The following is a 9,927-nucleotide window of genomic DNA, read 5'->3' as shown; positions in this document are numbered from 1 at the left end:
TGTAATATTTGCATTAAATATACCAAACTGATGCTTTTAAATTAAAGTATACGTGCCGTACAATATTTTTCAGAATTGTTTTACTCCATTCGCGAACACATTTCTATGCGAAAACATCACTATAATATATATTTGTCCCTTTAAGGGTGCAATCAACAGTTTTTTTCTATGACGTCACATTTTGAGGGACCATGCATAAGTGACCCTTAGTGGTGGACTGATTAATAAAGATACTTGTATAAAACTAGATATCACTGGAATCAGAATGTTCTCTAGTTTATAATGAAATAAAAATAATGTGTACTTTTAATATATTAAAAATATTCCATCCAATGAACATGGGGGAAAAAAGGTCTAATTTGAACATAAAAAACTTGAAACCTGGTCATGTGCACACCCATGAAGACATGATCCATGCACATTTTACATAATCAAAACTGTATGAAATTTGTAGGTTTTTACCTGGCCTTTCAAAAAAATCTTGTTTCAGGGTACGGTTTCCTGCTCCGAAAAGAGCTACAGTGGCTGCAAATAAGTTTTCAATTTTCACTGCCAAAAAAACAGGTTGTTTACAGTGTTGTCTCCCCTCAAAACATGTAAAGTTAATATAATTTTTAAAATTATTTCAATCATTCAACCTGTTTTAATTCAAAGCTAATTAACTAATTTTTACAATCAAATACAAAAAACATGATACTTTTTCACCAATTGAGTAAATAAACAGGGGTTTCCCTCCATGGTTATTTTTAGTCGGGGTATAACCCCTAGTTTTTTATACGAAACTGTTTATAGCACCCTAAAGGGTAAACATTATTATATCGATTTCCACAACTCGAGGTAATTTTTTGATAAAATGACATCACAAAACGAACAGAACCAGAATCAACCAACAATATAAAAAACCGAATAAAACTTGCAAAAATTTATCGAAGTTAAAGACCCTCTTCGACGTCGCATTTTAAGTGTAACGTGTTGTAGGAATATCGTGCCCAACGTTTGAAAGTAGCATTAGAGCAATTCATACTTTATTTCACCCTTATAACAAGAAGCCATGTAGTATGCGCTTATTTTGAGGGAGATGGGATAGTTAGCTGCCAAGTTAGGCTCGCATATTCACATAGCATTATCTATTTAATCTGTCTGTTTAACCATTTGATGAACGTTAATTTATTACCGACAATTGATTTAATAAATTATATAAGTTTCTCACTGAAGATATTCAAAGAAGGTAACCAAAGATTTTGCGACGATGCAAATATTAAACTTTACAATATGAATAAATATCTTTAACCAATGAATTCAAATAGCAAAAGCTATGCAATTAACAAATATATACTTATTAAGCTTCATATAAATTATTTAACAATAGAATACATTAAATATGAAATTTGGAGTTTTACCAAGGGAGCTAATAATTGAATAATAACACTGTCTGCAACACAGCATTTCGGGGACTCTCCCTCTGGTATCTTTCCTCCCTCTTTTATAGCTGACTATGCGGGGCTTTTCTAATTATTGGGGGCATTATGATGACGTATAGTTGTTAATATCTGTGTCATTTAGTCTCTTGGCAATCATAATACATATTCTTTTATATATAGCGATGTCGTTATTACGACATAGCGATGTCGTTATAACGACATAGTGATGTCGTTATTACGACATTAAATGTCGAAATTACGACATAGCGATGTCGTTACCCCGTTATAACGACATGTTATGTCAAAATTACGACAAAGCGATGTCGTAATAACGACATGTTATATATGTCGAAATAACGACATAGCGATGTCGTAATAACGTCATGTTATGTCGAAATTACGACATGCTATGTCGTAATTACGACATAAATTATTTTTTTTGAATGGCCCTTATCGGCTTCCGTACTATGCATGTCTCACCTAGTTTCGAGTGATTTAAACGACCCAGAGAGAATACCCAATTTTACTATCCATAATATTTAATTAACTGTGCATTTGTATTCAGATATCGCAGATCAAATTTATTCGTTCATTGTTTAATCATACGTTTTTTGATTGAGTTAAGTCTGCCAATTGATATTTTATCGTATGTTTTTCTTTGTTGTGATGTTATGCTATTGTTTCAGAAAAAGGGAGAAGGTTTGGATCCATTAAAACGTTTAATCCCGCTGCAAATGTTTGCACCTGTCCTAAGTCAGGAATCTGATGTACAGTAGTTGTCGTTTGTTTATGTAATATATACGTGTTTCTCGTTTCTCGTTTTGTTTATATAGATTAGACCGTTGGTTTTCCTGTTTGAATGGTTTTACACTAGTAATTTTGGGGCCCTTTATAGCTTGTTGTTCGGTGTGAGCTAAGGCTCCGTGTTGAAGGCCGTACTTTAACCTATAATGGTTTACTTTTTAAATTGTTATTTGTATGGAGAGTTGTCTCATTGGCACTCACACCACATCTTCCTATATCTATATAGTATGGATAGTAAAATTGGGTATAGTATGGATAGTAAAATTGGGTATTTTCTCTGGGTCGTTTAAAAACTCGAAACTAGGTGAGACATGCACAGAAGTGATAGATATGTATAATTAATATAGAAAATTGAATATTTTAATAAAAAAAAAAAAAAAAAAATCTGTATCATAGACCCAAGCGCCTGTGGTTAGGGGGAGGGTTGGGATCCCGCTAACATGTTTAACCCCGCCACATTATTTATGTATGTGCCTGTCCCAAGTCAGGAGCCTGTAATTCAGTGGTTGTCGTTTGTTTATGTGTTACATATTTGTTATTCGTTTATATTTTTACATAAATAAGGCCGTTTGTTTTTCTCGTTTGAATTGTTTTACATTGTCTTATATGGGCCTTTTATATCTGACTATGCGGTATGGGTTTTGCTCATTGTTGAAGGCCGTACGGTGACCTATAGTTGTTAATATTTGTGTCATTTTGGTCTTTTTGTGGGTAGTTGTCTCATTGGCAATCATACCACATCTCCTATTTTATAGTATCTTGAATATTTCAATACGATTGTTTGTCTCCATTCATTTAATCATTTGGAATACCCTTTAACCATGAGTATGCATCATTTGGCTGTTAGTGGTTTGCCAGTAAACACATTATATATTTTTGAAAGTTTTAATATGTTAAGAAATAGATAATTAAAGCCGTATAATAAGAGATTTGAAAAGGGGAGGGGAGGGAGGCGTTTCACCTACCTAGAATATGTTAGGAAATGAATAGGTAAAAAGTGTGGATGATGCAACAGTATACGAAGCATCTCAAGAAGGTGGAGGTGATGCTCCCCTCCCTTAAATCCGCATCGGAGTTTAGAAAAGTTTTTAAGTATATATGAGCACATTTTTTAATTGAGTTTTAAATTTGCTTGTCTTTCTGCGTGTTTTCAAACATGACGATTCGACCGAATCTAGTATTTTAGTTAAGGTTACAAGAGCGCAATTATTTGTTTACATTTTACCGGCAAGTTTTTTTACCTTAAGATGGTACTCAGAATAGTCTATGCTAGACGGCCTCTGATTGGTTGATACAGGATTTGAATTACATTTAATCGAAAGCTTATCTAATTAGATTTAAAAATTGCCGAAAGTCATTGTCATATGTTACGAAGTATAGAAAATATGTTCAATTTCTGCACGTCTATGCTATTGATAATATTTCTTTTTCATTCGGCGAAAAAAGGAGACGATCTTGTTCAACTGCATTTTAAGTCAATTTGAGCCGCATGACCCTATAATGTTTTTCTGGTTGTAATGCAACACTGGCATTTCTAGTAACAGGAACTGCCACCCGTTTTTTCCTAGTTTGTGTAGTTTTCGAGAAAACAAATACGGAACACTAGTGGTACCCTTTGGAAAATGCATTACGAACAATTGCGCTCTTGTAACCTTAAGATAATCAGTAAACACTTTATTTCTATGATTATATGTAAAAAATGTCAAACTTGTAAAAAAAAAATGAAAATATTTTCAAGACCAAATCAAAACCGGAAAAAAATTAGTTTTAAAAGAAATAGATAATTATGTAACATGACTGTTTTAGCTTTAATATGATAAATAGTATCGTCAAATAATTGATACAGCTCGTTGTTATATAATTTTAGCATCTGATTACTATATGTCGTTGTATATTGCTAATTAAATCTTGTTTACATATATATTATTTACTTGAATATAAAAATTATACATGTTATATATATATATAAACAAATTCTTTACCTTTTGAAACGAAAAAAAAAATATATTTAATTAATTTCCAAGTTAGACAAGAACAAATATCGGTCACAAACTTTTTCCTGATTCGTATACGCATGTACAGATAAAGTACTCTGACGTAGCTTCCCTTGTATTTCGGTGACCTAAGGTTGAACGACTTTTTGAATTTTTGTTATCGTAACAGCCTCATCTGTTTAGTGTTAATGCCAATCAATACGCTCTCGATTACGCTGCATCAAGAGTGAAAAGCGGGAAAGGGTATACCTAAAATTAATGCATATGGACAAATCCCTTAATTTGATTCAAAACAGTAAAAAAGCTTCATCTTTGTCCGTTTGTACGTTCATATACGCTACCCACTAGGTACAAATGATAGACACTTGCCTAAGGTTGCCTGGGCCCAAATAACCAGGTGGGTAAAGTTTCGGAACTTTTTTATTAGGTCCAAAGTTGGGGAAGGGTGACCCTACCATCCCCCTTCTTTCGTTGGTAAAATTTTCCCTACGGCAAAGCTGTTTTGCCTACTAGGTATAAATGATAAACACTTGCCTAGGGTTGCTTGGGCCAAAATATCCGGGTGGGTAAAGTTACGTAAGTTCTTATTAGGTCCAAAGTTGGGGTAGGCTGACCCTACCATCCCCCTTTCTTTCGAATATAAAATTTTCCCTACGGCAAAGCTTTTTTGCCCACAAGGTACAAAGAATACACTTGCCTAAGGTTGCATGGGCTTAAATATCCAGGTGGGAAAAGTTACGGAACTTTTTTTTTTAGGTCCAAAGTTGGGGTAGGGTGACTCTACCATCCCCCTTATTTAATTCACAGCAAAGTCCCTACGGCAAAGCTTTTGTCCACACTAGGAACACTCGATAGGCAATTACATTTCCGTAAGGGTTGGGTAGGGTGTTCGACCCCAAATTTGGACCAAATTTAAAAAAAATCTAAGCCGAACAACAACCTGGATTTTTTCTCAAGTAGACCTTAGTTATTCAGCTTCACATTGCATCTAGTGGCAAAACATATTGCCGTAGAACATTTTTTATTTACATTTCCGTAAGGGTGGGGTAGGGTGTCCGACCCAAACTTTGGACCAAATTTAAAAATCTAAGCCGAACTACACCCTGGATTTTTTCTCAAGTAGACCTTTGCTATTCAGCTTCACATTGCACCTAGTGGCAAAAAAAGTATTGCCGTAGAACATTTTTTATTTACATTTCCGTAAGGGTGAGTAGGGTGTCCGACCCCAAATTTGGACCAAATTAAAAAAAAAAATCTAAGCCAAATAACACCCTAGATGTTTTCTCAAGTAGACCTTAGCTATTCAAATTCACATTGCACCTAGTGGCGAAAAAAGTATTGCCGTAGAATTTTTTTTATTCACATTTCCGTAAGCGTGGGGTAGGGTGTCCGACCCCAACTTTGGACCGAATTAAAAAAAATCTAAGCCGAACAACACCCTGGTTTTTTTCTCCAGTAGACCATAGCTATTCAGCTTCACATTGCACCTAATGGCGAAAAAAGTATTGCCGTAGAACATTTTTTATTTACATTTCCGTAAGGGTGGGGTAGGGTGTCCGACCCCAACTTTGGACCAAATTTTAAAAATTTAAGCCGAACAACACCCTGGATTTTTTCTCAAGTTTACATTAGCTATTCAGATTCACATTGCACCTAGTGGCGAAAAAAGTATTGCCGTAGAATTTTTTTTATTCACATTTCCGTAAGCGTGGGGTAGGGTGTCCGACCCCAACTTTGGACCAAATTAAAAAAAATCTAAGCCGAACAACACCCTGTTTTTTTTCTCCAGTAGACCATAGCTAATCAGCTTCACATTGCACCTAATGGCGAAAAAAGTATTGCCGTTGAAGATTTTTTATTTACATTTCCGTAAGGGTGGGGTAGGGTGTCCGACCCCAACTTTGGACTAAATTTTAAAAATTTAAGCCGAACAACACCCTGGATTTTTTCTCAAGTAGACATTAGCTATTCAGCTTCACATTGCACCTAGTGGCGAAAAAAAAATGGCCGTAGAATATTTTTTATTTAAATTTCCGTAAGGGTGGGGTAGGGTGTCCGACCCCAACTTTGGACCAAATTTTAAAAATTTAAGCCGAACAACACCCTGGATTTTTTCTCAAGTAGACCATAGCTATTCATCTTCACACTGCACTTAGTAGCGAAAAAGGTATTGTCGTAGAACATTTTTTATTTACATTTCCGTAAGGGTTGGGTAGGGTGTTCGACCTCAAATTTGGACCAAATTTAAAAAAAATCTAAGCCGACAACAACCTGGATTTTTTCTCAAGTAGACCTTAGCTATTCAGCTTAACATTGCATCTAATGGCGAAAAATATTGCCGTAGAACATTTTTTATTTACATTTCCGTAAGGGTGGGGTAGGGTGTTCGTCCTCAACTTTGTACCAAATTTAAAAAAAATCTAAGCCGAACAACAACCTGGATTTTTCTCAAGTAGACCTTAGCTATTCAGCTTCACATTGCACCTAGTGGCGAAAAAATTATTGCAGTAGAATTTTTTTTAACATTTCCGTAAGGGTGGGGTAGGGTGTCCGACCCCAACTTTGGACCAAATTTAAAAATCTAAGCAGAACAACACCCTGGATTTTTTCTCAAGTAGACCTTAGCTATTCGGCTTCACATTGCACTTAGTGGCGAAAAAAGAATGGCCGTAGAACATTTTTTATTTACATTTCCGTAAGGGTGGGGTAGGGTGTCCGACCCCAACTTTGGACCAAATTAAAAAAAAATCTAAGCCGAACAACACCCTGGATTTTTTCTCAAGTAGACCTTAGCTATTCAGCCTCAAATTGCATCTAGTGGCGAAAAAAGTATTGCCGTACAACATTTTTTATTTACATTTCCGTAAGGGTTGAGTAGGGTGTCCGACCCCAACTTTGGACCAAATAAAAAAAAAATCTAAGCCGAATAACACCCTAGATGTTTTCTCAAGTAGACCTTAGCTATTCAGTTTAACATTGCACCTAGTGGCGAAAAAAGTATTGCCGTAGAACATTTTTTATTCACATTTCCGTAAGGGTGGGGAAGGGTGTCCGACCCCAACTTTGGACCAAATTTTAAAAATCTAAGCCGAACAACACCCTGGATTTTTTCTCAAGAAGACATTAGCTATTCAGCTTCACATTGCACCTAGTGGCGAAAAAAATATTGCCGTACAACATTTTTTATTTACATTTCCGTAAGGGTTGGGAAGAGTGTTCGACCTCAACTTTGGACCAAATTAAAAAAAAATCTAAGCCGAACAACACCCTGGATTTTTTCTCAAGTAGACCTTAGCTAATCGGCTTCACATTGCACTTAGTGGCGAAAAAAGAATGGCCGTAGAACATTTGTTATTTACATTTCCGTAAGGGTGGTGTAGGGTGTCCGACCCCAACTTTGGACCAAATTGAAAAAAAACCTAAGCCGAACAACACCCTGGATTTTTTTCTCAAGTAGACCTTAGCTATTCAGCCTCAAATTGCACCTAGTGGCGAAAAAAGTATTGCCGTTCAACATTTTTTATTTTCATTTCCGTAAGGGTGGGGTAGGGTGTCCGACCCAAACTTTGGACCAAATTAAAAAAAAATCTAAGCCGACCAACACCCTGGATTTTTTCTCAAGTAGACCTTAGCTATTCAGCTTCACATTGCACCTAATAGCGAAAAAAGTATTGCCGTAGAAATTTCTTTATTCACATTTCCGTAAGGGTGGGGTAGGGTGTCCGACCCCAACTTTGGACCAAATTTTAAAAATCTAAGCCGAACAACACCCTGGATTTTTTTTCAAGAAGACATTAGCTATTCAGCTTCACATTGCACCTAGTGTCGAAAAAAGTATTGCCGTAGAACATTTTTTATTTACATTTCCGTAAGGGTGGGGTAGGGTGTCCGACCCCAACTATGGACCAAATTTTAAAAAATCAAAGCCGAACAACACCCTGGATTTTTTCTCAAGTAGACATTAGCTATTCAGCTTCACATTGCACCTAGTGGCGAAAAAAGTATTGCCGTAGAACATTTTTTATTTACATTTCCGTAAGGGTTGGGTAGGGTGTTTGACCCCAACTTTGGACCAAATTAAAAAAAATCTAAGCCGACCAACACCCTGGATTTTTTCTCAAGTAGACCTTAGCTATTGAGCTTCACATTGCACCTAGTTGCGAAAAAAGTTTTGCCGTAGAACATTTTTTATTTACATTTCCGTAAGGGTGGAGTAGGGTGTCCGACCCCAACTTTGGACCAAATTTTAAAATCTAGCCGAACTAGACCCTGGATTTTTTCTCAAGTAGACCTTTGCTATTCAGCTTCACATTGCACCTAGTGGCAAAAAAAGTATTGCCGTAGAACATTTTTTATTAACATTTCTGTAAGGGTGAGTAGGGTGTCCGACCCCAAATTTGGACCAAATTTATAAAAAAGTCTAAGCCGAATAACACCCTGGATTTTTTCTCAAGTAGACCTTAGCTATTCAGCTTCACATTGCACCTAGTGGCGAAAAAAGCATTGCCGTAGAACATTTTTTATTAACATTTCCGTAAGGGTTGGGTAGGGTGTCCGACCCCAACTTTGGACCAAATTAAAAAAATCTATGCCGAACAACACCCTGGATTTTTTCTCAAGTAAACATTAGCTATTCAGCTTCACATTGCACCTAGTGGCGAAAAAAGTATTGCCGTAGAACATTTTTTATTTACATTTCCGTAAGGGTGAGGTAGGGTGTCCGACCCCAACTTTGGACCAAGTTAAAAAAAATCTAAGCAGACCAACACCCTGGATTTTTTCTCAACTAGACCTTAGCTATTCAGCTTCACATTGCACCTAGTGGCGAAAAAAGTTTTGACGTAGAACATTTTTTATTTACATTTCCGTAAAGGTTGGGTAGGGTGTCCGACCCCAACTTTGGACCAAATTTAAAAAAATCTAAGCCGACCAACACCCTGGATTTTTTCTCAAGTAGACCTTTGCTATTCAGCTTCACATTGCACCTAGTGGCAAAAAAAGTATTGCCGTAGAACATTTTTTATTTACATTTCTGTAAGGGTGAGTAGGGTGTCCGACCCCAAATTTGGACAAAATTTATAAAAAAGTCTAAGCCGAATAACACCCTGGATTTTTTCTCAAGTAGACCTTAGCTATTCAGCTTCACATTGCACCTAGTGGCGAAAAAAGTATTGCCGTAGAACATTTTTTATTAACATTTCCGTAAGGGTTGGGTAGGGTCTCCGACCCCAACTTTGGACCAAATTTATAAAAAAGACTAAGCCGAAAAAAAACCTGGATTTTTTCTCAAGTAGACCTTAGCTATTCAGCTTCACATTGCACCTAGTGGCGAAAAAAGTATTGCCGTAGAACATTTTTTATTAACATTTCCGTAAGGGTTGGGTAGGGTGTCCGACCCCAACTTTGGACCAAATTTTAAAAATCTAAGCCGAACAACACCCTGTATTTCTTCTCAAGAAGACATTAGCTATACAGCTTCACATTGTACCTAGTGGCGAAAAAAGTATTGCCGTAGAACATTTTTTATTTACATTTCCGTAAGGGTGGGGTAGGGTGTCCGACCCCAACTATGGACCAAATTAAAAAAAAGTCTAAGCCGAACAACACCCTGGATTTTTTCTCAAGTAGACATCAGCTATTCAGCTTCACATTGCACCAAGTAACGAAAAAAGTTTTGCCGTAGAACAATTTTTATTTACATTTCCGTA

This window comes from Mytilus edulis, chromosome 1 (assembly GCF_963676685.1).
Source record: "Mytilus edulis chromosome 1, xbMytEdul2.2, whole genome shotgun sequence".
Classification (NCBI taxonomy): Eukaryota; Metazoa; Mollusca; class Bivalvia; order Mytilida; family Mytilidae; genus Mytilus; species Mytilus edulis.
The sequence above is the reverse complement of the archived record's forward strand: the minus strand, read 5'-3'. Positions refer to the sequence as shown.